The sequence below is a fragment of the Oncorhynchus keta genome, chromosome 5 (assembly GCF_023373465.1).
Source record: "Oncorhynchus keta strain PuntledgeMale-10-30-2019 chromosome 5, Oket_V2, whole genome shotgun sequence".
Taxonomy (NCBI): domain Eukaryota; kingdom Metazoa; phylum Chordata; class Actinopteri; order Salmoniformes; family Salmonidae; genus Oncorhynchus; species Oncorhynchus keta.
The window spans coordinates 20,455,577-20,483,402 of NC_068425.1; the positions used below are offsets into that span (position 1 = coordinate 20,455,577).

A 27,826-nucleotide genomic window follows, 5' to 3' on the forward strand; every position below is an offset into this window, starting at 1 on the left:
TACAAAAATCTCTGAAACTGGAAACACTTATCTCCCTCACTAGCTTTAAGCACCAACTGTCAGAGCATCTTACAGATTACTGCACCTGTACATAGCCCACCTATAATTTAGCCCAAACAACTACCTCTTTCCCAACTGTATTTAATTTATTTATTTATTTTGCTCCTTTGCACCCCATTATTTTTATTTCTACTTTGCACTTTCTTCCATTGCAAAACTACCATTCCAGTGTTTTACTTGCTATATTGTATTTACTTTGCCACCATGGCCTTTTTTGCCTTTACCTCCCTTCTCACCTAATTTGCTCACATTGTATATAGACTTGTTTATACTGTATTATTGACTGTATGTTTGTTTTACTCCATGTGTAACTCTGTGTCGTTGTATCTGTCGAACTGCTTTGCTTTATCTTGGCCAGGTCGCAATTGTAAATGAGAACTTGTTCTCAACTTGCCTACCTGGTTAAATAAAGGTGAAATAAAATAAATAAATAAAATTACATTTCTCTAAAATAGGCTACATGTGTACCATCAAGTCAGAAAAGCAGCGTAGGTTATGAGGAAGGAAAGGGATCAAATTATTAGGGTGAGGCACATGGGCTACTAACAGCTTACTTCACAACATACACATAGTATTACTTTCTCCTTGGCATATTCCTTAATTTATGCAGTAGCATAAAATACATTTTGGACTCACCTTGTTGTGCTGTGCTCACCTGATCAGGAAGATGGCGTGGCAGTCCTTCTTGTGGGCTCTAGAAAGAGTCAAGAAATTCCGACTTGGAATTCTGAGTTGATTGAACATTCAAAATGATTTGTGTTTGGTGAGTCCGCCAGATCAGAGGTAGTAGGGATGACCAGAGATGTTCTCTTGATAAGTGTGTGAATTGAACCATTTTCTGTCCTTCTAAGCATTCAAAGTGTTATGAGTACTTTAGGGTGTCAGGGAAAATGTATGGAGCAAAAAGTACATTATTTTCTTTAGTAAAGTAAAAGTAAAAGTTGTCAAAAATATAATTATTATATTATGGCAAATGATACATGCTCACTAACAGGGATGTAAACACATTTATGCACAAAATTGGAGCAACATTTTTGTTTGTATGGAACATTTCTGGGATCTTTTATATCAACTCATGAAACGGGAAAACACTTTACACGTTGCTGTTCTTGTTCAGTGTATTTTCTATGCAAACTTTTTTATGTTGACAAAAAAATCGCTGGACAAGTTAATGGAAACAGCTATACTGTCTTGATGCAGTGTTAACAGTGAATCACTCGCTCCATCTACAGACCGTTTTCTTAAAATGTAACCAGTTCACACAGTATATTCCCCTTGATCAAGTTACATTTGATCATATTTGAGTCACTATGTTTTTTACTATTACTGTAACTGTAACTAATTAAAAACAAAATACATCAAAACCTGAAATTATATTGATTAACATTGTATATTTCCATACAAACACATATATGGTTTAGGACAGGCTACTTGGATGGTTTCATTCATTCATGACAGCATATACAATGTTGCAACCTTTTACTTTTCTGTCAATGGTTTCAACAATGTTACCTTAGCTTATTCCCAGTAATGTCTATCCTCACTTGAAAAATACACTGCTCCAAGACAATATGTTACACAAGTATGTGACGTAGTCAAAAGAGGCGGCGTTAGCTACGCCGGCGGCTTGCCTTGGATTCAACATCAAACCCGTCTCAAAGTCGCTTTAGTTACGTATTTTTTGGAGTGTACCATGGATTTAATATAAGTAGCTCGTATACTGACACTTCACTTGACTTATCTCCGAAAGTCATCGATCTGGTAAGTTTTTAGGTACATTTTTCGCCGTGTAAGGCCTAGTCATTTCGCTAATGTCTGACGGAGTAGAATTCGTTCTGAAAATGTCGACCATCTAAAAATTTTTTTTTGCCGATTTGACTGTCATCAAAATGAAGTTGTCAAGAGACATAAATAACTTGCCGCTTACGTATCGAGAAACAGGCAAGCTAGTGTTGTGGATTGTAATAGTTATGATCTATAATACAATTGTTCATAAACTCAATGAATGGATATAACGTGCACAAGGGAATTTCCTGAAAGTGATTAGTGTAGCTAATGTACTTTTGTAAATGTTTTATTTTTATAACTAGAAATCTATGCCATCAAAGCCACTCTTTATTTTGAAGTCCAATTTACAGCTAGTCTACTGTACCGTATCTGTGTCAGCTGTTCACTGTATAAAATGGACTAACGTCATTACAAATAAGAAAATAACACAATGCCACTGTGAGTTTGTAGGCTTAGCCCAGATGATAGATGCCACTTTTCTCAAATCCCAGCAAGGTAGATGATTTTGTTCTGACTCAGTAGCTGATTGTATCATTATGGTCATCATCCTGTGATTACCGTTGATCTCAGCATGTTAACCGATCAACAGCTACTACAGTTTATGACCTAAATAATAGTGCCTTTGCAATTGAGGACAATCAAGCGTTTTGCATCAAGCCAGCTGTCTAGTTGGTTTTAGAGCTGATGATACAGCATTTCTCTTTGTTGTCTTTACAAATCCCATTCCTCTGACCTTTGCTTCATGATGATGTGAACGTATGATGTACAGAGGATGTTTTGTTAGTTACAGTTCTTTAGTGCTGTGTCAAGTGATCTCTAACACTCAGGTTTGTCTATTGTACATTTCAAGGCAGAGCGCCAGAGATTGAGCTACAGCCATGGTGCAACAATACCAGTCACCTGTAAGGGTCTACAAACACCCCTTTGAGCTGATAATGGCGGTAAGTTATGTACATTTGTGTGTTTAGGCTGCTGCTTTGTCTATGCGTATATGTGTAGGTGGGTAGTGAGGGATGTTTGTGAGAGGTTGCAGTGCTCATGTGCAAATTGGACCCAGATGCCCAGGCAGTCAGACTGCCAGTGTTTTGTGCTGCAGGAACAAAGTGTGGTTTGGCTGCATAGAAACCTCATCTCATACAATATATCTCTATACACTGTATTATGTAATGTTCTAGTGTTTTGTTGGTGAGATCATTGTTTATCCACCTTTTTGTTTTGGAAACAGTCTGCGGTATTTCTGTTCACCCAACCTAATTAGTCGTGGCAGCAGATAACACAATATCATATTTATTATTGAGTATGAAACCGTAAGAGTACGATTTAACGCAATCGCAACCACACTGCACACTGCCCTAACCCATCTGGACAACACTAATACCTATGTGAGAATGCTGTTCATCGACTACAGCTCAGCATTTAACACCATAGTGCCCTCCAAACATGTCATCAAGCTCGAGACCTTGGGTCTCGACCCCGCCCTGTGCAACTGGGTCCTGGACTTCCTGACGGGCCACCACCAGGTGGTGAGGGTAGGTAACAACATCTCCACCCCGCTGATCCTCAACACTGTGGCCCCACAAGGGTGCGTTATGAGCCCTCTCCTGTACTCCCTGTTTACCCATGACTGCGTGGCCATGCACGCCTCTAACCCTACAACAATGAGACGGCCTACAGGGAGGAGGTGAGGGCCATCGGAGTATGGTGTCAGGAAAATAACCTCACACTCAACAAAACAAAGGAGATGATCGTGGACTTCAGGAAACCGCAGAGGGAGCACCCCCCTATCCATATCGACAGGACCGTAGTGGAGAGGGTAGTAAGTTTTAAGTTCCTCGGCGTACACATCGCGGACAAACTGAATTGGTCCACCCACACTGACAGCGTGGTGAAGAAGGCTGAAGAAATTTGGCTTGTCACCAAAAGCACTCACAAACATTTAGATTCACAATCAAGAGCATCCTGTCGGGCTGTATCACCCCCGGTACGGCAACTGCTCTGCCCACAACCGTAAGGCTCTCCAGAGGGTAGTGAGGTCTGCACAACGCATCACCGGGGGCAAACTACCTGCCCTCCAGGACACCTACACCACCCGATGTTACAGGAAGGCCATAAAGCTCATCAAGGACAACAACCACCCGAGCCACTGCCTGTTCAACCCGCTATCATCCAGAAGGCGAGGTCAGTACAGGTGCATCAAAGCAGGGACCGAGAGACTGAAAAACAGCTTCTATCTCAAGGCCATCAGACTGTTAAACAGCCACCACTAACATTGAGTGGCTGCTGCCAACATACTGACTCAACTCCAGCCACTTTAATAATGTAAAAATTGATGTAAAAATATATCACTAGCCACTTTAAACAATGCCACTTAATATAATGTTTACATACCCTACATTACTCATCTCATATGTATATACTGTACTCTATACCATCTACTGCATCTTGCCTATGCCGTTCTGTACCATCACTCATTCATGTATATACTGTACTCTATACCATCTACTGCATCTTGCCTATGCCGTTCTGTACCATCACTCATTCATGTATCTTTATGTACATATTCTTCATCCCTTTAAACTTGTGTGTGTAAGGTAGTTGTTGTGAAATTGTTAGGTTCGATTACTCGTTGTTTATTACTGCATTGTCGGAACTTGAAGCACAAGCATTTCGCTACACTCGCATTAACATCTGCTAACCATGTGTATGTGACAAATACAATTTGATTTAATTAGTAAGTTTTTGCCTTTAGTATTTTTGCAGGCACCTTGACTAAAGCGATGCTCTCTGTTAAATGCAATACCATATATTAGCTTTTCCCCCTGCCCTGCTGTAATATACATCATTCTTGATTTCAGTGACCGATCACCACTGCATAGATGTACTGATACAGTAGTAGTTCTGCAGATGGTTGCAAAAGTCATAGGAAATACACCAATCCACAATGTTACATGCATACATACACACACTACCGTTCAAAAGTTTGGGGTCACTTAGAAATGTCCTTGTTTTTGAAAGAGCACTTTTTTTTGTCCATTTAAAATAACATCAAATTGATCAGAAATACGGTGTAGACGTTGTTAATGACTATTGTAGCTGGAAACGGCTGATTTTATTTGTATTTTTTTTAATGGAATATCTACATAGGTGTACATTGTTAGCTAATCCAAGCTTGTCATTTTAAAACGCTAATTGACCATTAGAAGACCATTTTGCAAGTATGTTAGCACAGCTGAAAACTGTTGTTCTGATTTAAAGAAGCAATACAGCTGGCCTTCTTTAGACTAGTTAAGTATCTGAAGCATCAGCATTTGTGGGTTCGATTACAGGCTCAAAATGTCCAGAAACAAATAACTTTCTTCTCAAACTCTATTCCATGTGAGAAATTGCCAAGAAACTGAAGATCTCGTACAACGCTGTGTACTTCTCCCTTCACAGAAAAGCGCAAACTGGCGCTAACCAGAATAGAAAGAGGAATGGGAGTCCCCAGGGCACAACTGAGCAAGAGGACAAGTACATTAGAGTGTCTAGTTCGAGAAACAGACGCCTCACAAGTCCTCAACTGGCAGCTTCATTAAATAGTACCCGCAAAACACCAGTCTCAACGTCAATAGTGAAGAGGTGACTCCGGGATGCTGGCCTTCTAGGCAGAGTTGCAAAGAAAAGGCCATATCTCAGACTGGCCAATAAAAAGAAAGGATTAAGATGGGCAAAAGGACACAGACAGAACTCTGCCTAGAAGGCCAGCATCCCGGAGTCGTCTCTTCACTGTTGATGTTGAGACTGGTGTTTTGCGGGTACTATTTAATTTAGAAAAATGTGCTTTTCTTTCAAAAACAAGGACATTTCTAAGTGACCCCAAACGTGTGTGTGTGTGTGTGTGTGTGTGTGTGTGTATATATATATATATAAATAAATACAAATGAGTATCTTGTGACTTGGCAGGAAGTCAGCAGTCTTCTAATCCCAGTTCAGTGAAGAGATCAGATCGCAGGGCTTCAGACAGGGTGGGTTGGGGCACAGTGTTCTAACAGTCAGATCCTAACTGGAGGGGAATTCAGGTCCAAAACACAATGTTTAACCATGATATTTATTAAGTATCCCCCACTACTCTTCCTGGGGTCCAGCAACATTAAGGCAGTTATATAGTATTTAAAATATTACATGACATTTCATAACACTTTTCACAACACATTAAGTGTGTTCCCTCCAGCCACTACTCTACTACTACATATCTACAACACAAAATCCATGTGTACGTGCGTGTCTTATCATGTGTCTGTGCCTGTGCGTCTCTTCAGTCCACGCTGATCTATAAGGTGTATTTCTATCTGTTTTTTTTTGTATCTAATTGTACTGCTTGCATCAGTTACCTCCAGTTACCTGATGTAGAATAGAGTTCCATGTAGCCATGGCTCTATGCAGTTCTATGAGCCTCCCAAAGTCTGCCTCTCTTACCACGCCACCAGCTGTCTGTCTCAGGATCATCTGTCAGAGGCCCCATCATGCTGTATGGGTTTTATGTTTAAGAACATGCTTTGGTGTGGCTGCCTGGGAAGGTTATCTATTTTGGATGTGCTAGTCTTCTCATTCTGTTATGGGGTGCATTCTGACTTGTGACACAGAACAAGCAGTACTCCAGTCGCCGCTCCTCCTCCCCTATCATTTCTTCTCTCATTTCTATCTTCTCTCGTCTCTCCCCTGGGCCTAGTAGTACAGTACTGTCTGTGTCTGCTGCTCCCACTGTGACTTCCTGCTTAGCTGTGGTTGACTGGCTGCTCTCTGAACGAGGCCCTGGGTGTCATTAGGCCTCCCCTCGCTGTGCTTGGTCCCGTCTGCTGCCTGGCCTACTGCCACAGCTGGTCTGCCCTGTTAGGGCTGATAGGACTGCTCCATCCGGGGGAAGTTGTGGCTTAGTACAGTTTCCCTCAGACAGAACACGCCGTACGAAGGGTTGTTTATATCATATCAACCCCCACATCTGTTCAGTGCACAGCCTCGGTGTTTTACGGTGAATAGTTTGGCCCAAAGTCCATTAAAATGCAATCAGTATATCTTATGATTTATATCCACTTTTATTTTCTAAACTCTTGAATTTAAGCTCTTGGCTCTGTCTTGGCTCGGCATCTGTTTACCTTGTTTCTGCTCTGTTTGAGACGCTGTGCCACTTCCTGTTCTTTGGGGTTATCTATTAAGCCAGAAGCAAGTTAAATTGTATAAGAAGGTCAGCGCTGGAAAAGGTCATTACTCGTTAAAAACACTGAAATGGTTTATTTTGTAAGTGTCCTGTGTTACGCAACCTGATTACAGTGGAAGTCGGGTGCTCTGTTCTTTCTCTAACTGCAGCCGTGGCTCTGCTTCACCAAATACCAAAAAACCCAACCTTTGACCCCCAGGAGTTCTAGTCTCGGCAACCTCTGTTAAATGTCTGTGAATGTTTTTTGTTATACTTCCATTCACACACTGTCAGCGTGATTCAAAGGCAGTTCAAAGATTGTCAGTTGATTTAAAGGTTGTGGGGCTACCTGTCTGTAAAAAGCCTGTTCTAATGATAGCAGTTTACACTAGATAGAGGGCCTAGCCAGACTAGAGGCTTCCTCTGTCCTCTGACTGACCATCCCACTGACTGATCCTTGGTTTGGCCCACTGACAGCCATTACAGTATCACTCCTGTCCTGACACCATCATCACACCAAACCTGGCATGTTGGTTTACCGCTTATCACTGACGACAACATTCCTCCGTTCTCGGAAATGTTTATGTAAACAGATTTGTTTTCCATATTCAAATCAAATTTTATTGGTCACCTTCACATGGTTAGCAGATGTTAATGCCAGTCGAAATGCTTGTGCTTCTAGTTACGACCATGCAATAATATCTTACAAGTAATCTAACAATTTCACAATAACTACCTTTTGCACACAAGTGTAAAGGAATGAATAAGAATAAAAACCCAAATATCAAGCAATGCAGATGTGGCACGGTGGCTAGGAAAAACTTCCAGGAAAGGCTGGAACCTAGGAAGAAACCTAGACAGGAACCAGGCTCTGAGGGGTGGCCGGTGCTGGAGAGAGAGGATGGAAACAGCAGGTCCGGTTCAAGGCATGACCAGTGAAAAGATCAGGGATCCATAGCCGCAGGCAGAGCAGCAGAAACTGGATCAGCAGCACGACAAGGTAGCAACGTCTGGTGAACAGGTCAGGGTTCCATAGATGGGTTAGCTGACAACGTCATGAAAACAATGTGCGCGCTTCCATGGGGCAGAAGTCAGCGTGTTGTTGTGATTCTGGATGGACAGATTTGTTAACAAGAATGACAAGCTGCCATGTGGGGAATCGTAAATGGATCATTTCAGCTTGTTGTTGATACCATGACTTGTTTTGGCTGATTTTGGGGAGGGGGGCTTTAGAGGGATCATACCTAAGATCACACAGTACACCAGATAGGACAGACTGCCCCTAGCTTCCAGGCATAAAGACTATTGCAGCATAGAAACTGGAGATTGAGACAGGGAGGGGGGGAGACTGGCCCCGTTCAAAGTTACCCCCGGACAGGTCCAACCAAGCAGGATATAACCCCACCCACTTTGTCAAAGCACAACCCCCACACCACCAAAGGTATATCAACAGACCACTAACTTACTACCCTGAGACAAGGCAGAGTATAGCCCACAAAGGTCTCCCCCACTGCCCGAGCCTGAGGGGGCGCAAAACCGGACAGGAAGATCACGTTAGTAACTCAACCCATTCAAGTAGGGTGGAGTGGAAAAAAGCCTAGCACAATGCACCCCATCTAGGGATGGCATGGGAGATAGAGACGAGCAAGCCAGTGACTAAGCCCCCACAATAGAAGCAGAGAATCCCATTGGAGATAGGGGAGCCAGCCAGGCAGAGACAGCTAGGGTGGTTTGTCACTCCAGTGCCTTGCCCTTCACCTTCTCACCCCTGGGCCAGACTACACTCAATCATAGGACCGACTGAAGAGATGAGTGTTCAGTAAAGACTTAAAGGTTGAGACCGAGTCTGCGTCTCTCACATGGATCGGTAGACCATTCCATAAAAATGGATCTCTATAGGAGAAAGCCCTGCCTCCAGCTGTTTGCTTAGAACCTCTATGAACAATAAGGAGGCCTGTGTCTTGTGAATGTAGCGTACGTCTAGGTATGTACAACAGGACCAAATGGGTAGGAGCAAGTCCATGTATTGCATTGTAGGTTACCAGTAAAACCTTGAAATCAGCCCTAGCCTTAACAGGAAACCAGTATCATTGGCTAATAACACAAAATCCAGACAATCCAGACAAAATAATAGATATGTTTTATCTATCCTGAATATAGGCCTAAATATTTAGAATATGCATGTAGGCTCAGAACGTCTGAGGCAGTTTGGTTTTCTGAATGCAGGCACTGTTAGAGACAATGGACAATGCACCCAACTATCTAACTGTAAGCTTCTTGGTTTATGCACTGAAGCCTATATACTACTTTAGTGTTTTGGCTTGGTAATGGGGAAGAAGGAAATGGACTCCGTATCTTATTTTCCCAAGCATTGGAAGATAGTTACATGTCTTGGTTGTGTAACTGTAATCAACTGTATATCCTTCTGTCATGTTATTCAATCAATATTCACGGATGATGTCTTCGTGCCTCGTCATTCTATCGATCAGTCTGCACACCAGCTTTGTTTGATCCATAAAGACTTGCACTGTTGCACTGTCATTAACCACGTTGTGATGGAAACCGGAAGTACCGGTCCAATTTTATAAATGCCTTCAGATCATTTGTTCGTTGGGATCTTTTTGTATCTGTAAAATGAATTATGCGAGAAATGACGTAGGAAATTCCTTTATGCGTAAATATTTATAAAATAACCATCATATTGAAGTCACGTTATGGTATGGTATGTGGTCCTCCCACTACTACTTGGGAAACCATGCAGTTTATTAGGCTACAAAATAATTAAGTTACGATGAACTTCACAGGGTGGTGAAAGTGCACTGTGATGAGATTGATGCTCCTTTCCAATAAATATTGATGAAATATAGATGGTTTTATTCTGGTGACATGATCAGTGCTTGACTGCCATTTGACAAATATAAATATTCTCGGTCTTATCCATAGTAAACTCATCATGTACACTACCCTACCCTCACTATCTGTGAGTTGTTGGCTAGAGTACATGTGCCAAGACCAGAGTAGACACAATTTCTATTTAATACAACAGTTTTTGTGACAGAATTATTAGTAGAGTTGAAAATGCCACAGAAACACATTGAACTTTCAATTTTTATTTGGTACATTAAAACTTAAGCCAAAAAAATACATGTTTTGTGCACTACGTGATCACAAATGGATTTTTATCCACAACAAGTCAGTTTGGTGGGAAATGTTCTATTCTAATAATTGCATGAAAATCTGTCGCCAATTGGATGGAAACCTAGATAGTGACTCTGAAAAGGGTGGGTGTTTTATGTGTGTGTCAGCAGATTGACCTCTGTGTACTCTGCACCATTGTGCTAATTTGGGGTTTCACCCTATCAGATTCCAGCAAAAATCAGCTTTTTGTTTATGACTTTCATTGATCTGCATGTCCAGCCCTTATATTTAACCTCACAGTCAAGTGTTTTACCATTTTCTTTTCAGGACAACCAGGGATACAAGTAGAACACTAAACCATTTTTAATAAACCGTTGCATTCATGAGTTTTATTGACAAATGTCAATAACAAAACAACAGTAAACATGTTGTCCCCCACGAAAGATGCATTGTAAATGCCGCATCATTCACCCAAGTTTCATCAACATCTGGCCAGTGCTGTCGAGATCGCGTGTGACTAACGTACGGATAGACGGCTGGACAGAGACCGATCCAAAGTCCCCTCCCAAATTTCCTTGTTGGGGACAATAAGGTCCGCCAAATCAAAAACCTGATCAAATGAATTTATACGAATGCTGTACGTACAGAAATTGTTTGCACACTGAAATGATTATCAAACAAGTCACTGACAACTGTGTGGAGTCTGGAGTTGGACAACAACAATGTGAGCTTATTTCAGTTTTATAGACACTATGTAGACACTGTGCGGCCGGGTGGCGCAGCGGTCTAAGGCACTACATCTCAGTGCTGGAGCCGTAACTACAGACCCTGGTTCGATTCTAGGCTGTATCACATCCGGCCCAGCATCGTTAGTGTTTGGTCGGTGTAGGCCGTCATTGTAAATAAGCGTTTGTTCTTAACTGACTTGCCTTAAGTAAAGGTTACATGAAATAAATGTACTGGGATGTAGAAGAACCCTTTACCTTCTAACGACTCATGTGCAGCTTGTGAGCGTCATAGGGCAAAACAGACTCAGCTTTTCATATATAGCTTTTTGTAGTTTGTAGCTCAAACCATTCAGACTCTACAGCCATTTTTGTATAAAAGACCCAGCCCCCCCCGTGGTTATTACCACAGAGAAGAAATGGACAAATCCAATGGTACAACCTAGTAGTCTAGCTGAAACACATGTTTAAAAGGGGTAGAAGTCCAAAACGTGCCAGAGTTACAGTGGGACTCATTGAGTTACGGGTTCAGTTGAGAACCATCATGTGTAATCAACATGGGTGCTCTTTGTATTGGTCAGGCCTGGTGTGTGCGTGTGCGTGTGTGACAACTTTGTCAGCTCTTGACATTGACTCTGGTTGGACTCTGTGATTGTCACATGAACTACTAACTTATCTGGTGACCTTTGTCCAGAGGGAGTCCTCCAGGGGCCTCAGCAGATTTATAAAGATATCACTCAGTCCGGGGGCCAATCTTGACAGAGGAAGCCCGGTAGGTCTGTCTTGGCCTGGTCGTCATATAAGCCATGAAATCAAAGAGAGAGCACACTTTAAAGAGCCAGACGACTGCTGTTTGATTACCAGCACTTAAAGCTAGAATCCTTAATGTTGAAACTGCCACGTCCGTTTGCAATATTACAACAACGAAGATGTTTCTGCAAACAACGAAGATGTTTTTCTGTCGGACATCATTGCAGGCGTGATAGAACAGCAGCATGTAATGCAATTTGTTTTACCTCGATGCGCAACTCCCCCCACCTCTGCTTCGCCATGGAAACAAAAACAGTAACGGTGGCCTTAGGGTGGACATTATACACATTTTTTATTATTATACACATTATAACCCAGAAAATACTTTCACTGTATGTCATGGATTCCTGTTTTGTTTTCATCATGTGAGTAATATTGTATATTTTCTTCCTCCTTCCCTCTCTCCCATTAGGCCTATGTGCGGAGGTTTCCAAACTGCCCCCTGATCCCCATCTTTGTGGACAGTGAGGTGGTGAAGGAGGAGCACAGTGATGACGGAGCCACTGTGTTCATTGAGAGGCGCTGTAAGGTGGAGGCAGACGCCCCTCGGCTGTTCAAAAGGGTATCTTACCTTTTCAGCTTTAACTTTTCCCTTGAGCAGTGAAGCTACTCAAGCTAGCAATGTATAATAGTGTCTGATTCTCTTATTTTCTAATGTGAATGCTATTAGTGATTATTTCCCCTCAGACCTGAATATCCTGGTAGGGACGTTGTGTTGATGTTGTTGTGGTACTGTTGTCCAGGGTTGATTGACCGTGGTCTACTGTGTGTGTCTAGATGGCTGGTGTGGACTACCTGTACTTCATCCATAAGAACACTCTGGACCGCAGGGAGAGGGCGCTGCACATAGAGGTCGTCAACGAGACCTTCTCCAACAGAGTCATCGTCCATGAGATCTGCAACTACACGGTGTGCCCCACAACTATAATAATCATCGGTTACATGGGCTGCGTTTTACACAGGCATTTTTTACACTCATTGCTCTTTTGACCAATCACATCAGATCTTTGCACATGAGATATTTTTCAGAGCTGATCTGATTGGTCAAAAGACTAGCAACATATAGTAGTTGTGTGTGTTTGACACTCTTTCTTAAATGTGTGAAGGCTATTAGTGATTATAATATATTAGAATTGAGCTGCCTGTGTAAACACAGACATACTCTCTCTATCACTGCAACAGTGTTTGTAGCCCTTTATACTCGTAACCATATATGGGTTGAAAACGTCAGATTTGAGGACTGATAAGCGCCTATTAATGTTGTCGGAGCTCAGGCTCTGAACTTCACAGCTCAGTATGGGTTTTGAACTTGAGCACAGCACGCGACAGGAAGTTGCCCCCATCCCTCCTGCTTAATTGGACAACTTGTGCAAATTTTTTGCTGTCTGAGTGAGGAAAATGCTGTAAATTAAGAAGACTCTATGTATTTTTAAGGATGAGACGTTGAAGATGGTAATAAATACCGCTTTGATGTCGTACAAGCAAAACACCCGTGAGTCCAAATGTGCACATCACGTTTCATCATAAAACTCATGTCATTTACAGTGTCAGTGTTTATGATCACCATGTTTGATGTACAGTTACCAGATGACATGGCATCATACCCTGGTTGTTCTGAACAGAATGAGACATGGCATCATACCCTGGTTGTTCTAAACAGAATGAGACATGGCATCATACCCTGGTTGTTCTAAACAGAATGAGACATGGCATCATACCCTGGTTGTTCTAAACAGAATGAGACATGGCATCATACCCTGGTTGTTCTGAAACAGAATGAGACATGGCATCATACCCTGGTTGTTCTGAACAGAATGAGACATGACATCATACCCTGGTTGTTCTGAACAGAATGAGACATGGCATCATACCCTGGTTGTTCTGAACAGAATGAGACATGACATCATACCCTGGTTGTTCTGAACAGAATGAGACATGGCATCATACCCTGGTTGTTCTGAACAGAATGAGACATGGCATCATACCCTGGTTGTTCTGAACAGAATGAGACATGGCATCATACCCTGGTTGTTCTGAACAGAATGAGACATGGCATCATACCCTGGTTGTTCTGAACAGAATGAGACATGACATCATACCCTGGTTGTTCTGAACAGAATGAGACATGGCATCATACCCTGGTTGTTCTGAACAGAATGAGACGGTGTTTATCCAGAACGCCGCAGCCCGTCTGGTGTTCAACCTTCCCAAGTTCTCTCACGTCACCCCGCTCCTCCGCTCTCTCCACTGGCTTCCAGTTGAAGCTCGCATCCGCTACAAGACCATGGTGCTTGCCTACGGAGCTGTGAGGGGAACGGCACCTCAGTACCTCCAGGCTCTGATCAGGCCCTACACCCAAACAAGGGCACTGCGTTCATCCACCTCTGGCCTGCTCGCCTCCCTACCACTGAGGAAGTACAGTTCCCGCTCAGCCCAGTCAAAACTGTTCGCCCCAATGGTGGAACAAACTCCTCACGACGCCAGGACAGCGGAGTCAATCACCACCTTCCGGAGACACCTGAAACCCCACCTCTTTAAGGAATACCTAGGATAGGATAAAGTAATCCTTCTCACCCCCTTAAAAGATTTAGATGCACTATTGTAAAGTGGCTGTTCCACTGGATGTCATAAGGTGAATGCACCAATTTGTAAGTCGCTCTGGATAAGAGCGTCTGCTAAATGACTTAAATGTAAATGTAAATGTTCTATTGTGAAGAAAAATCTCAGTGGAACACGTACGTGAATGCATGCGTGACTCTTCTATGTACCAAAATTGCCATCTCTTTCTATGAGTTACCCTGTGAAAGCCTAACACTGTAAAATCCTATTTTATAACTTAGCTAGTCATGGTGGCAATAGAACAAGCTTTCAATCGATGCCCACCTGACCGAGATTGCAATTTATAATCTGACATTTTTGGATTGTGTAAGCAACAACAGTCATTGTAATGGTAGGAATGCAGGGTTGTGTTCCTTACATAACAACTACAAGAGAGCCAAAATAAAGCACCTCATAGTTGAGGACTGTTATTTGAGTCTTAAGTATATGGAAGTTACGTAGGGACTGCACACTGTGGAGAGGTGTGTGGTCGCTTGGAGACAGTTAGCCCTCCCACTCAAACCCTTGTCACTTTTTCCTCTTATGTTGCACCAACCCACATTTTCCAGGAATAATCTCATGTTACTGAATGTATCCAGAGTATTTACAGATTTGATCAACACATGTGCTGAAAATATAGTAAATGTAAAATCAACAGTGTAATGGTTGTGGCCTAACAATTTCGCCATAATCTCCAAACTGTTCCCTTTCAATTGCTACCATGCTTATGCTTATGCTTCTGTAAGAAACATTTCAATTTAGCCCTGTCCATATAGGCCAATTCCCACCAGTGTAAAGGGTTCATCCATTTGGCGTCTGTTTTGTGATGAGTTGTGCTTCCTCCACAGGTTCACCCAGAGAATGAGGAGTGGACGTGTTTCGAGCAGACAGCCAGTCTGGACATCAAGTCCTTCTTTGGCTTTGAGAACGCAGCTGAGAAGCTAGCCATGAAGCAATATGCCAACAGTATTAAAAAGGTGTGTTCATGTGTCAGTCTGTGAGCTTGTGAGTACAGTATACATGTCAGTGTGGGGGATGGATGAGGCTATAGGATATACCATCATCATCCAGCATGCTGCTCCCCCATACAGACCCAGTGTTACATGAGCATGCTTGCGCAGTTTATTTCCAGGCCTTCTGTGATCCAGTCTGGCAGATTTGTGTAAACTGAGTGTGTTAACCAGGATCTTCTCACATTTGCCTGTTGGGCCATATATCCTGCTCAGCTTTGTCATGCAATGGGCTGTGCTCGTATGCGGCCAGGCGCGTGTCTAAACAAACCTGCAGTATTTGCTCACAGTGTTTGCTCATTACACTAGCTACCTGTACTGTCCTGATGCAGTCATGTGTTCTGTCCTCCAGGGCAAAGAGATCATAGAGTATTACCTGAAGGAGTTGGAGGATGAGGGGGTGACCCACGTCCCCCGCTGGAGCCCCCCTCAGGCCCCCCCACCCACTGCCAGGCTCCAGCTGCCACTCACCCGTGCCCCTTCCAATGCCATCCCTGTGCCCATTGCCAAAGAGACCCCCACTGCCAGCCCCACAGATCTACCGGCTGGCTCCCCAGATGGTCAGTGTTCCGAGTCAGAATCAACACAATAATAAACACACACAATCTGAAGGATCTGTCATGGCTGAAGTTCCAATCCCATTCCACTGGCTCTGAAAGCAAACATTCTGGCCTTGCCTTAGGCTGCATTGGGCTGGTAGACTGTGGTTATGCATTTGGGTATGTGTGTGAATTGACGGTCTGTGTTTCGATTGCAGACAAGTTGGATGCAGACTACATCAGGCGTTACCTAGGAGACCTGACGCCGCTGCAGGAGAGCTGTCTTATAAGACTACGCCAGTGGCTGCAGGAGACCCACAAGGGCAAGGTTGGACACGTGTATGAACACACCTAACACTCAAACTCTGACTCAAATAGCTGCAAACAAGAGCAAAACTTGAATCCAAAGAACATAGATGTAAGTAACACTCACATCTGACTCACACACACCACAACATCTGAATAAACACAATCTCCTCTCCCTCCCTTAGATCCCTAAGGACCAGCACGTGCTGCGTTTCCTGCGGGCCCGGGACTTTAACCTGGAGAAGGCCCGGGAGATCCTGTGTCAGTCGCTCTCCTGGAGGAAGCAGCACCAGGTGGACTTCCTGCTGGACTCCTGGGAGAGACCCCAGCTGCTACACGACTACTACACCGGGGGCTGGCACCACCACGACAAAGGTAGGTTCCTCTCGGAGCAGGATAGGGTTTTAACGGCAGGGTTGTGTTCAACGGGCACAGACAGAAGAAATGTGAAAGTAGTGTTCTTATTGCACAAATTCAGGAAGTACTGCACCACCAGTTTCACAGTCTTTTCTTCCGCTTGGTTTCTAGTGAATGTATCCCAGCTCTTATATGTATTGGTAATGACTAACTGTAATGTCTGGTTGCTTCTCTGGAAGTGACATCACTAGCTATGTTTCCATGAACTTGTCCAGTGATTATTTGTAGTTTATTTTTTTGGCATTTTACATAAAAAATAGTTGCAACAATTGCCTGCTATGATGCATTTCTGTTGAACTGTTTTGTGTCGATAAAAACAGCTGGATGTAATGACGTCACACCTAGAAAATTAAAAATATGATATTTAGCAAAAACCTAGTGTTGAACACAAATTTAAGTGATTGAATTGTTTTCATTATCCATTTTTGCAAATTGTGCATTAATAATAAGCCTGTATGCCCACTCCCACCGATCCGTTTCATGTCTCAGGTAGCTTGCAAAAGTCAGCATGGATAGAATGCAAGAAATTACAAATATTTCTCATGTGCCGATGTATGTCAGACTGTGTCATGGTGAAACTTCCTCTAGCTCAGAAGTAGTTGGATGGTGAAACAACCAGAAAAGCAAGGCAAAGCAATTCAGGCATTCTTGTCCTGCAAAGAAACATGATTTATATAGTTGAACATTTTGATTTAGCAAGCAGTAGGCATTTAGAGTGAAATGTGGAGTGGAGCTTTATAGTTACACGATGACGTCTCGTGACCCGCGTACCGTCAAAATGATTGGGCAATCATTATTTGTTCGAAAGCACCGTTTCTATCATTTGTCACAAAGAATGTTGGACAAAATAAAAATCCGCCCCAGATGATACAATGTTGTTGATCTTTAGAACGCTTCTCCTACAGCTGCCGTTTCCATTACACTGCCACAAGGTTTTTATATTTGTATAAACCTGGGTCAATGGAAACCTGCCTACTATGTGTCAAGGGAAATCTCCCAGTCTGTGGGCATGAGTCCTGCTGTGTCAGTGTGACAGGCTAAAGGAAATATTCATAGCCTGTTATACATTAAAAAGTATTCGTAAGTTCATAGTATGTGAGGATCTTAAAACATCTAAGGTTAAAAAGATGCATTCAGTATTAGTTGATAGAGATTGATAACATTCATATAATTGTGTTAAAGTTCAAATCCGTCAAGCGTACAAAGGGTACGAATTGTGAAAGTAATGTGTCAACATTATATTGATTACTTTATTTTGTGGTGCCTAAAAGTGTTAATCTGTGATCTCTGAAATGCTCTTAATCTATGAGCCGTTTAAGGTGTGTCTTAGTAACATCTTGAGGAAATTAGAGTTAAGTTTGAAGAGAGTAATATGAGCCCTGCTTGGTTGAAGTGAAGAATAGCATCGTACTGAGAGTAGCTGCCATTTTATGTTGATTGTGATTGAACATGTTCGTTGTTAATAAGATATTTTGCTGTGTTATTTGTATAATGGTTTTTCTGTTGTTTTGTAATGTGTTACTTTTGTAAAGATTGAACTAAAAGTTGAATTGAGAATACAACACCGTATCACTCTCGTGATTATTTCTCCCCTGTTTTCAGGGGCGTAACATCAGCAACTGACAGATTGCTATAGCATATGATGTGGTTAGCAGAGACATAAAATACCTGTCCAGGCATTGTAAGATCTGGGCAGAGGAAATGACCTATTATCTCCACTTAGCTGATAGCCAATCGGACATCTAGGACCTCAGACCAGGAAATGGCCCATATTAACCATAATAACAATAACCCCCACCTAAAAGCAAATACAGCTGGTAGTAAAACGCCTATATTTACATGAATGACTTTAATGTGAGTTGTAAATGTATATACTGTTGATGTGATTATGGTCAACACAATCTGACTCGGTTTCTCTATTGATTTACCTGAATACTCTCAGCATCTGTTTAATGTCATGATCATTACTGATCCTCTTGTAGCTTTAACAGTGAGGTCACGTGTTTGTGTCCTCGTCTGTCTATAGATGGATGCCCTCTGTATATTCTGCGACTCGGTCAAATGGATACCAAGGGTTTATTTAGTACGCGCCTTGGGCGAGGAGTCCCTTCTGAGACAAGTGAGTATGACACACACACATCCAGATGCTGGGTATAAGCACACACATAAATACATAAACACATACTATTTGCAAATGCTCTCTCTTCGCCTAACCTCTCACCTCTTCACTCTCCCTCAGGTCCTCTCAATCAACGAGGAAGGGCTGAGGCGTTGTGAAGAGAACACCAGAGTCTTTGGCCGACCCATCAGGTAGCTACCATTTCACACTCACTCCTCTTATGTCTCTCATCCCTGAATACAGTATGTCCTATAACCCTCCTGTGTCTATCTGTCAGCTGCTGGACGTGCCTGGTGGACCTGGAGGGGTTAAACATGCGTCACCTGTGGCGTCCGGGGGTTAAAGCCCTGCTGAGGATCATAGAGGTGGTGGAGGCCAACTACCCAGAGACCCTGGGATGTCTGCTCATACTGAGGGCTCCACGGGTCTTCCCTGTGCTCTGGACCCTGGTAAGAGCCTTTAACATCACACATTGTAGTGTACATTACATTGTACAGTGCTTTCGCTCTCTCTCTCCAACTTGATCACGTTCAGTTGTATTCAATTGCATGTGCAGAGCAAACATATGAGACGACCTTTGACCCTGAGTGTCTGTACACTGTTCTCAGGTCAGTCCATTCATTGACGAGAACACCAGGAAGAAGTTCCTGGTGTATGCTGCGAATGACTACCAGGGGCCTGGAGGTCTGGTGGACTACATCGATAGAGAGGTCATCCCTGACTTCCTGGGAGGAGACTGCCTGGTGAGTCTGTCTGTCAAAACAGAGTCTCAACTGGCTGTTGTAGACAGTACCCTTCTACATGCATATGAATTAATATTGGCTAATGCTGCTAGTACATAATATAGTTAACATTGGGTCATCTTATTAGACATTTTCCTTGCTGTGTGTGCTGATAGAACTGGGGGCTGATTGTGTCTCTTGTGTCCTCTGTCATGTCATCTCCAGTGTGAGATCCCTGAAGGAGGTATGGTCCCCAAATCTCTGTACAGGACAGCAGAGGTGCTGGAAAGTGAGGAGCTGCGGCTGTGGACAGATACCATCTACAAGACTGCCAGTGTCTTCAAAGGGGCCCCACATGAGGTAACCTGATCTAAACAGTAACTACAGTATGTGTTTTCCAGCTTCTCAGTTGACTGCGCTTAAACAGTGGGTTAGGTTGCTCCCTCTAGTGGAGAAATACGTTACAGCAAAAAGCTATAAAAAGCCATTACTGTGATTTTTAACGATCATTTGTCTGTAGTTTTGTCCTACTGTGTTCACTCACTACCGATCCTTTTCCAGCTGCTGATCGAAATCTCCGAGTCCTCTTCTGTGATCACCTGGGACTTTGACGTGTGTAAAGGGGACGTCATCTTCAACATCTACCACTCCCGGAGGGCGCCCCAGCCCCCCAAGAGGGACGTCCAGGGGGCCCACGGCAGCATCGTATCGCCAGCCACCAACAACATGCAGCTGATTGACAGATCCTGGATTCTGGGGCAAGACTACAGTATGGTGGAGACAGCACTCACCTGCAAGGAGGGAGAGAGTGTTCAGGTAAGAGACTGAAACAGCCACCGTCACATCCACAGCTGGTACAGGTGGGTCTGATGATTGATAGTACCTCATTTGGATTTGTGTAAGTGGGTCTGTTCAATTGGTTGTGTTTCTGAACGCTTCCGAATATATGTGTTCGTGATAACAACTTTTTATTTGTATAATTTTTTTTAACCTTTTATTTAACCATGCAAGTCAGTTAAAAACTCATTCTTATTTTACAATGACGGCCAAACCCGGACGACGCTGGGCCAATTGTATTCCCCTATGGGACTTCCAATCAAGGCCGGTTGTGATACAGCCTGGAAATGAACCAGGGTCTGTAGTGACGCCTCTAGCATCACTACAGGTGCAGTGCCTTAGACCGCTGTGCCAATTGGGAGCTCCCCAAACATATGTTTTCGCTCAGTTTCGAACCGGGGACCTTTCGTGTCTGAGGCGAACATGATAACCGCTATTTAATTTTTTTATTTTTTATAAAATTATTTTACCTTTATTTAACCAGGTAGGCTAGTTGAGAACAAGTTCTCATTTACAACTCCGACCTGGCCAAGATAAAGCATAGCAGTTCGACACACAGAACAACACAGAGTTACACATGGAGCAAAAAAAAACAGTCAATAATACAGTAGAAAAAGTCTATATACAGTGTAGGCAATAAATAGGCCATGGTGGTGAAGTAATTACAATATACCACTGAGGAAACTCACCACCAACCTCAGATCTGAATCCTAAGACGTGAGTGTAACTGAAACATCCACTGATGTCAATAGGAGTTCTGTGCAGTGCTCATAACTGGTCTCCATCCCTTGGCAGTGTCTCTGACCAGTGTTTCTGTTCGCTGGCAATTGCTGGCTTTTGGACATATACCTAAAAGCCGACAAAAAAACCAAACATTGCAATGCATGGAAGTTGGTTCAGGTTGTCTTTCAATCCCATCACCTGTCTACTCCGGCTGTCTGTCTTCAGTTCACACTCTCACTAGCAAACTTGTAACATTTTATCAACTGGTACCGTCCCGCTAAGTTTCCGTGCCAGTGAGTCTAACAGACAAAGCTGTGTGAATACAGAGGATAAATATTCAAGTGTTTTATTACATTTTGCTAGATGAATCTCTCTAATATACCATTTACAGAGATGTCATGCAAGTCCACCAAGGAGGAGAATTTAGATTAAGTCATTTAGCTTCCCTCTTCTAATCTAATGCCTGGTCCAGTAGCCAGAGGGACAGAGGGAGACATGCAAGGAGCTGACTTTCAATTTGTAGGCTATCCTTCTTCCTCCTTGCGTAGCTCAATAATCATTGCAGTCACTTCTATGTGGTGTCATTCGGCAGTGGACCAACGCCTTCAAAAGTATTTGCCTACATGTGAAGGAATTCTAATGGGTTTCTATTACATAAAGTCTGTCATTTAGATATTGAATTTGCTATTAGTTATAGCCTGGCTCTGACCTTTGACCTCACCTGTCCCCTCCTCCTCTCCCCAGGGCTCCCATGTGACGCGGTGGCCCGGGTTCTACATCCTCCAATGGCGGTTCCACTGCTCCCCGGCCTGCTCTACCTCCAGCCTGCCCCGGGTGGATGACGTGCTGGCCTCCCTGCAGGTCTCCTCCCACAAGTGTAAGGTCATGTTCTACACCGAGGTGCTGGGCTCCGAAGACTTCAGGTCAGTCACCATTCACTATACTGTATAACGCAGTGTATTGTTATGGTGATGCTTAGTGTGTAGGGCTGCTGCATGTCAGTGAGTAAATGTTTTAGGCCAGCTTGTTTTTTAGGCCGTGTGTAGTTGTGTGGGGAAAATGTAGTTGTGATAATTTATAAGAGTGTTTATAAAGATTCTTAGGGAAACAGTGCTCTACGAAAAAGGTGTTTGATGGATATTTAATCTATTGTCTGTGTGTTTGTCTGTCTGTCTGTCTGTCCAGGGGCTCTATGACCAGTCTGGAATCCAGTCACAGTGGCTTCTCCCAGCTGAGTGCCACCACCACCACCTCTAGCCAATCACAGTCCAGCTCCACCGTATCAAGGTAGCATCCAGCCAATAGGAGGTGAAGGAGTTTGAGTTTTGCTACATGGAGATCCCATTTGGGATCTAACTGACTTCTGATACTGTTGACTTCTGCCCTGTTGCCTTAAAGAAAATCCAGTGCTGTACCAACACCTGCCAATGAGGACTTAACCTTACCCAGGGGGATGAGAGAAGTGTTATGAACTGTATGGAACAAGGATCGCCTATCCTTAATGCCATGTGGTGGAACACTGGAGTTCCTAGTACTTGCATTTAAAGAACTGGAATATATTATTAAAATATACATGTACATTTTTTAATCTGTATCTATAATTAGTGACATTAAGATTGCTCTGGAAGTATAACATCTGCTATATGAGCATCTGCTGAATGAATAAATGCATATGGAGATGTCTTGCAAACCATCATCATCCTCTTCTTTCTTTCAATACCATTATTCTTTCTTATTTTAAGGGAAGTGACAGAAATGTTTCCCATTTTATTGAAACTGAACAATAAAGCACTTCCTATTTTCAGCATTTATGTAATAACAATGATGACTACTGTTTCGGATGGTACTGTTGAAGTTACCCTTATTCACCATAGGATGTCAGTGTGTTCATGAGGAACGGTGCTACACACAGCCATACTACATTAGCCCTTCTCCAGCCAGTGATTGTCTTACCAGCCACTCTGTCACTCCTTCCTTTGTACTCAACCTTTTAAAGTTGTGTTGCTGAAATAGAGAAAGACATAAGTTATAACTGATATGACCGATCAGCGATTTTACTGTGAGAGGTTCCTAAACCTCCGCCATGTGTTGTCTAAACCACTATTTGACCTTGTGTCAACGAGGTGGTACAGGCTACTGGGTTGTTACATGTTTATTATTCCCTGCTCATTTAAATGCAGTATTGCGTTCCTTCGCCCACCTTGTGGTTGTGCGCGAGGCCTTGCAGTCTGCTGTGATTTACATAAAACTTTTAATTTCCATAAACTCATCAGATGCCTCTAGCTAAAGCCGACTAATTTATTTTTCCTTTTGTTGTTCCGTTGCCCTTGACTGTATTGTGTTATACAGTAGCTGCTGATACGTACACAATCAAATGGCTGGCGGCCGCAGTGCTTGGTTGAGAGGCGGCCTGCTTGACAGTGCTTGGTTGAGAGGTGGCCTGCTTGACAGTGCTTGGTTGAGAGGCGGCCTGCTTGACAGTGCTTGGTTGAGAGGCGGCCTGCTTGACAGTGCTTGGTTGAGAGGCGGCCTGCTTGACAGTGCTTGGTTGAGAGGCGGCCTGCTTGACAGTGCTTGGTTGAGAGGCGGCCTGCTTGACAGTGCTTGGTTGAGAGGCGGCCTGCTTGACAGTGCTTGGTTGAGAGGCGGCCTGCTTGACAGTGCTTGGTTGAGAGGCGGCCTGCTTGACAGTGCTTGGTTGAGAGGCGGCCTGCTTGACAGTGCTTGGTTGAGAGGCGGCCTGCTTGACAGTGCTTGGTTGAGAGGCGGCCTGCTTGACAGTGCTTGGTTGAGAGGCGGCCTGCTTGACAGTGCTTGGTTGAGAGGCGGCCTGCTTGACAGTGCTTGGTTGAGAGGCGGCCTGCTTGACAGTGCTTGGTTGAGAGGCGGCCTGGACAGTGCTTGGTTGAGAGGCGGCCTGCTTGACAGTGCTTGGTTGAGAGGCGGCCTGCTTGACAGTGCTTGGTTGAGAGGCGGCCTGCTTGACAGTGCTTGGTTGAGAGGCGGCCTGCTTGACAGTGCTTGGTTGAGAGGCGGCCTGCTTGACAGTGCTTGGTTGAGAGGCGGCCTGCTTGACAGTGCTTGGTTGAGAGGCGGCCTGCTTGACAGTGCTTGGTTGAGAGGCGGCCTGCTTGACAGTGCTTGGTTGAGAGGCGGCCTGCTTGACAGTGCTTGGTTGAGAGGCGGCCTGCTGGTTGAGAGGCGGCCTGCTTGACAGTGCTTGGTTGAGAGGCGGCCTGCTTGACAGTGCTTGGTTGAGAGGCGGCCTGCTTGACAGTGCTTGGTTGTTGGGCTCCCTGCTGGGTTGTCAGTGTTGGTAAAACAGGAAGTGTGCTGTCTGTTGTTACCAGTGGGATGTTAGCTGAATATTTCATTCCGCTCTAATGACCTCCTGGGACGCATGTTGTCTACAAACTCCAGCTCGGGGCCATACTTCCTCAAGTCTCATTGGCCAGTTAATTATTGAACTTTGTGCCCTTTACAGTCTAATTCCGTTTTCTTGATTGGGTAACCAGCCGCATTGAGTTGGGGTCAACAAAATCTCTCATATCCAAGCTGTCGATAAACATTAGTATTCAACTTTATTTTCCAAACACATTTACATGTACAGGAATTTAACTTGGTGAAATGGTACTGCCACAATAAACAATATACAGGCAGACAAAATAGCTTCGCCTCAATGTACTAGCTCCGCCTCAATGTAAGAGCACGGAGTATACAATATACAGTTGAAGTCGGAAGTTTACATACACCGTAGCCAAATACATTTGAACTCAGTTTTTCACAATTCCTGACATTTAATGTAAAAAAAATAATAATAATTCCTTGTCTTAGGTCAGTTAGGATCACCACTTTATTTGAAGAATGTGAAAAATGTCAGAATAATAGAGATTTATTTGAGCTTTTATTTCTTTCATCACATTCCCAGTGGGTCAGAGGTTTACATACACTCAATTAGTATTTGGTAGCATTGCCTTAAATAATTTAAACTTGGGTCTAATGTTTTGGGTAGCCTTCCACAAGCTTCCCACAATAAGTTGGGTGAATTTTGACCCATTCCTCCTGACAGAGCTGGTGTAACTGAGTCAGGTTTGTAGGTCTCCTTGCTCGCACACAGTTTTTCAGTTCTGCCCACACATTTTCTATGGGATTGAGGTCAGGGCTTTGTGATAGCCACTCCAATACCTTGACATTGTTGTCCTTAAGCCATTTTGCCACAACTTTGGAAGTATGCTTGGGGTTGTTGTCCATTTGGAAGACCAAGCTTTAACTTCCCGACTGATGTCTTGAGATGTTGCTTCAATAAATCCACATAATTTTCCTGCCTCATGATGCCATCTATTTTGTGAGGTGCACCAGTCCCTCCTGCAGCAAAGCAACCCCACAATATGATGCTGCCACCCCTGTGCTTCACGGTTGGTATGGTGTTCTTCGGCTTGCTAGCCTCCCCTTTTCCCTCCATACATAACAATGATCATTATGGGCGAACAGTTCTATTTTTTGTTTCATCAGACCAGAGGACATTTTTCCAAAAAGTACAATCTTTGTCCCCATGTGCAGTTGCAAACCGTAGTCTAGCTTTTTTATGGTGGCTTCTTCCTTGCTGAGTGTCATTTCAGGTTATGTCGATATAGGATTTGTTTAACTGTAGATATAGATACTTTTGTACCCGTTTCCTCCAGCATCTTCATAAGGTCCTTTACTGTTGTTCTGGGATTGATTTGCACTTTTCGCACCAAAGTACTTTCATCTCTAGGAGAGAGAACGCGTCTCCTTCCTGAGCATTATGACGGCTGCATCATCCCATGGTGTTTATACTTGCGTACTATTGTTTGTACAGATGAACGTGGTACCTTCAGGCGTTTGGAAATTGCTTCCAAGGATGAACCAGACTTGTGGAGGTCTACAATTCCCTTGATGTCAAGCAAAGAGGCAGTTTGAAGGTAGGCCTTGAAATACATCCACAGGTACACCTCCAATTGACTCAAATAATGTCAATTAGCCTATCAGAAGCTTCTAAAGACATGACATCATTTTCTGGAATTTTCACAGTCAACTTAGTGTATGTAAACGTCTGACCCACTGGAATTGCGATACAGTGAATTATAAATAAAATAATCTGTAAACAATTGTTGGAAAAATTACTTGTCATGATAAAGTAGATGTCCTAAACGACTTGCCAAAACTATAGTTTGTTAACAATCAATTTGTGGAGTGGTTGAAAAATGAGTTTTAATGACTCCAACCTAAGTGTATGTAAACTTCCGACTTCAACTGTATATATACAATATACAAGATATACAGACAAACTAGCTCCACCTCAATCTGTAAATGGCCCATCCAACTACCTCTTCTCCATATTGTTTTATTTACTTTTTGCTCTTTTGCACAACAGTATTTCCAGAATTTCTACGCACATTATCATCTGCATATCTATCACTCCAGTGTTAATTTGCTAAATTGTTCTTACTTTGCTACTATGGCCTATTTATTGCCTTACCTCCTTACTCCATTTGCTCACACAGACTTTTCTATTGTGTTATTGACTAGGATGGGTACTAGGATGATAGTGCAGGGTACTAGGATGATAGAGCATGGTACTAGGATGATAGTGCAGGGTACTAGGATGATAGTGCAGGGTACTAGGATGATAGTGCAGGGTACTAGGATGATAGGGCATGGTACTAGGATGATAGTGCAGGGTACTAGGATGATAGTGCAGGGTACTAGGATGATAGAGCATGGTACTAGGATGATAGTGCAGGGTACTAGGATGATAGTGCAGGGTACTAGGATGATAGTGCAGGGTACTAGGATGATAGTGCAGGGTACTAGGATGATAGTGCAGGGTACTAGGATGATAGTGCAGGGTACTAGGATGATAGTGCAGGGTACTAGGATGATAGTGCAGGGTACTAGGATGATAGTGCATGGTACTAGGATGATAGTGCATGGTACTAGGATGATAGTGCAGGGTACTAGGATGATAGTGCAGGGTACTAGGATGATAGTGCAGGGTACTAGGATGATAGTGCAGGGTACTAGGATGATAGTGCAGGGTACTAGGATGATAGTGCAGGGTACTAGGATGATAGTGCAGGGTACTAGGATGATAGTGCAGGGTGCTAGGATGATAGTGCAGGGTGCTAGGTTGATAGTGCAGGGTACTAGGATGATAGTGCAGGGTACTAGGATGATAGTGCAGGGTACTAGGATGATAGAGCATGGTACTAGGATGATAGAGCATGGTACTAGGATGATAGTGCAGGGTGCTAGGATGATAGAGCAGCATGGTACTAGGATGATAGTGCAGGGTACTAGGATGATAGAGCATGGTACTAGGATGATAGTGCAGGGTGCTAGGATGACAGAGCAGCATGGTACTAGGATGATAGGGCAGGGTGCTAGGTTGATAGTGCAGGGTACTAGGATGATGGAGCATGGTACTAGGATGATAGGGCGGGGTGCTAGGTTGATAGTGCAGGGTACTAGGATGATAGTGCAGGGTACTAGGATGATAGAGCATGGTGCTAGGTTGATAGTGCAGGGTACTAGGATGATAGTGCAGGGTACTAGGATGATAGAGCATGGTGCTAGGATGATAGTGCAGGGTACTAGGATGGTAGTGCAGGGTACTAGGATGATAGTGCAGGGTACTAGGATGATAGTGCAGGGTACTAGGATGATAGTGCAGGGTACTAGGATGATAGTGCAGGGTACTAGGATGATAGTGCAGGGTACTAGGATGATAGTGCAGGGTACTAGGATGATAGAGCATGGTACTAGGATGATAGAGCATGGTACTAGGATGATAGGGCAGGGTGCTAGGATGATAGTGCAGGGTACTAGGATGATAGAGCA

General features: G+C 43.5%; 1 pseudogene across 1 annotated transcript; it reads left to right on the top strand.

Moving 5' to 3' along the window:
* Positions 1-1,647: 1,647 nt before the first annotated feature.
* On the top strand, positions 1,648-22,772 carry LOC118373895 (SEC14-like protein 1; annotated as a pseudogene). Its single transcript, XR_004823504.2, has 17 exons — positions 1,648-1,821; positions 2,699-2,789; positions 12,107-12,256; positions 12,472-12,603; positions 15,141-15,269; positions 15,655-15,862; positions 16,060-16,169; positions 16,333-16,522; positions 18,591-18,683; positions 18,804-18,874; positions 18,961-19,132; positions 19,292-19,426; positions 19,631-19,765; positions 19,967-20,221; positions 21,710-21,888; positions 22,151-22,252; positions 22,364-22,772. The product of XR_004823504.2 is annotated as an SEC14-like protein 1 (transcript).
* The last annotated feature ends 5,054 nt before the right edge of the window (positions 22,773-27,826 follow it).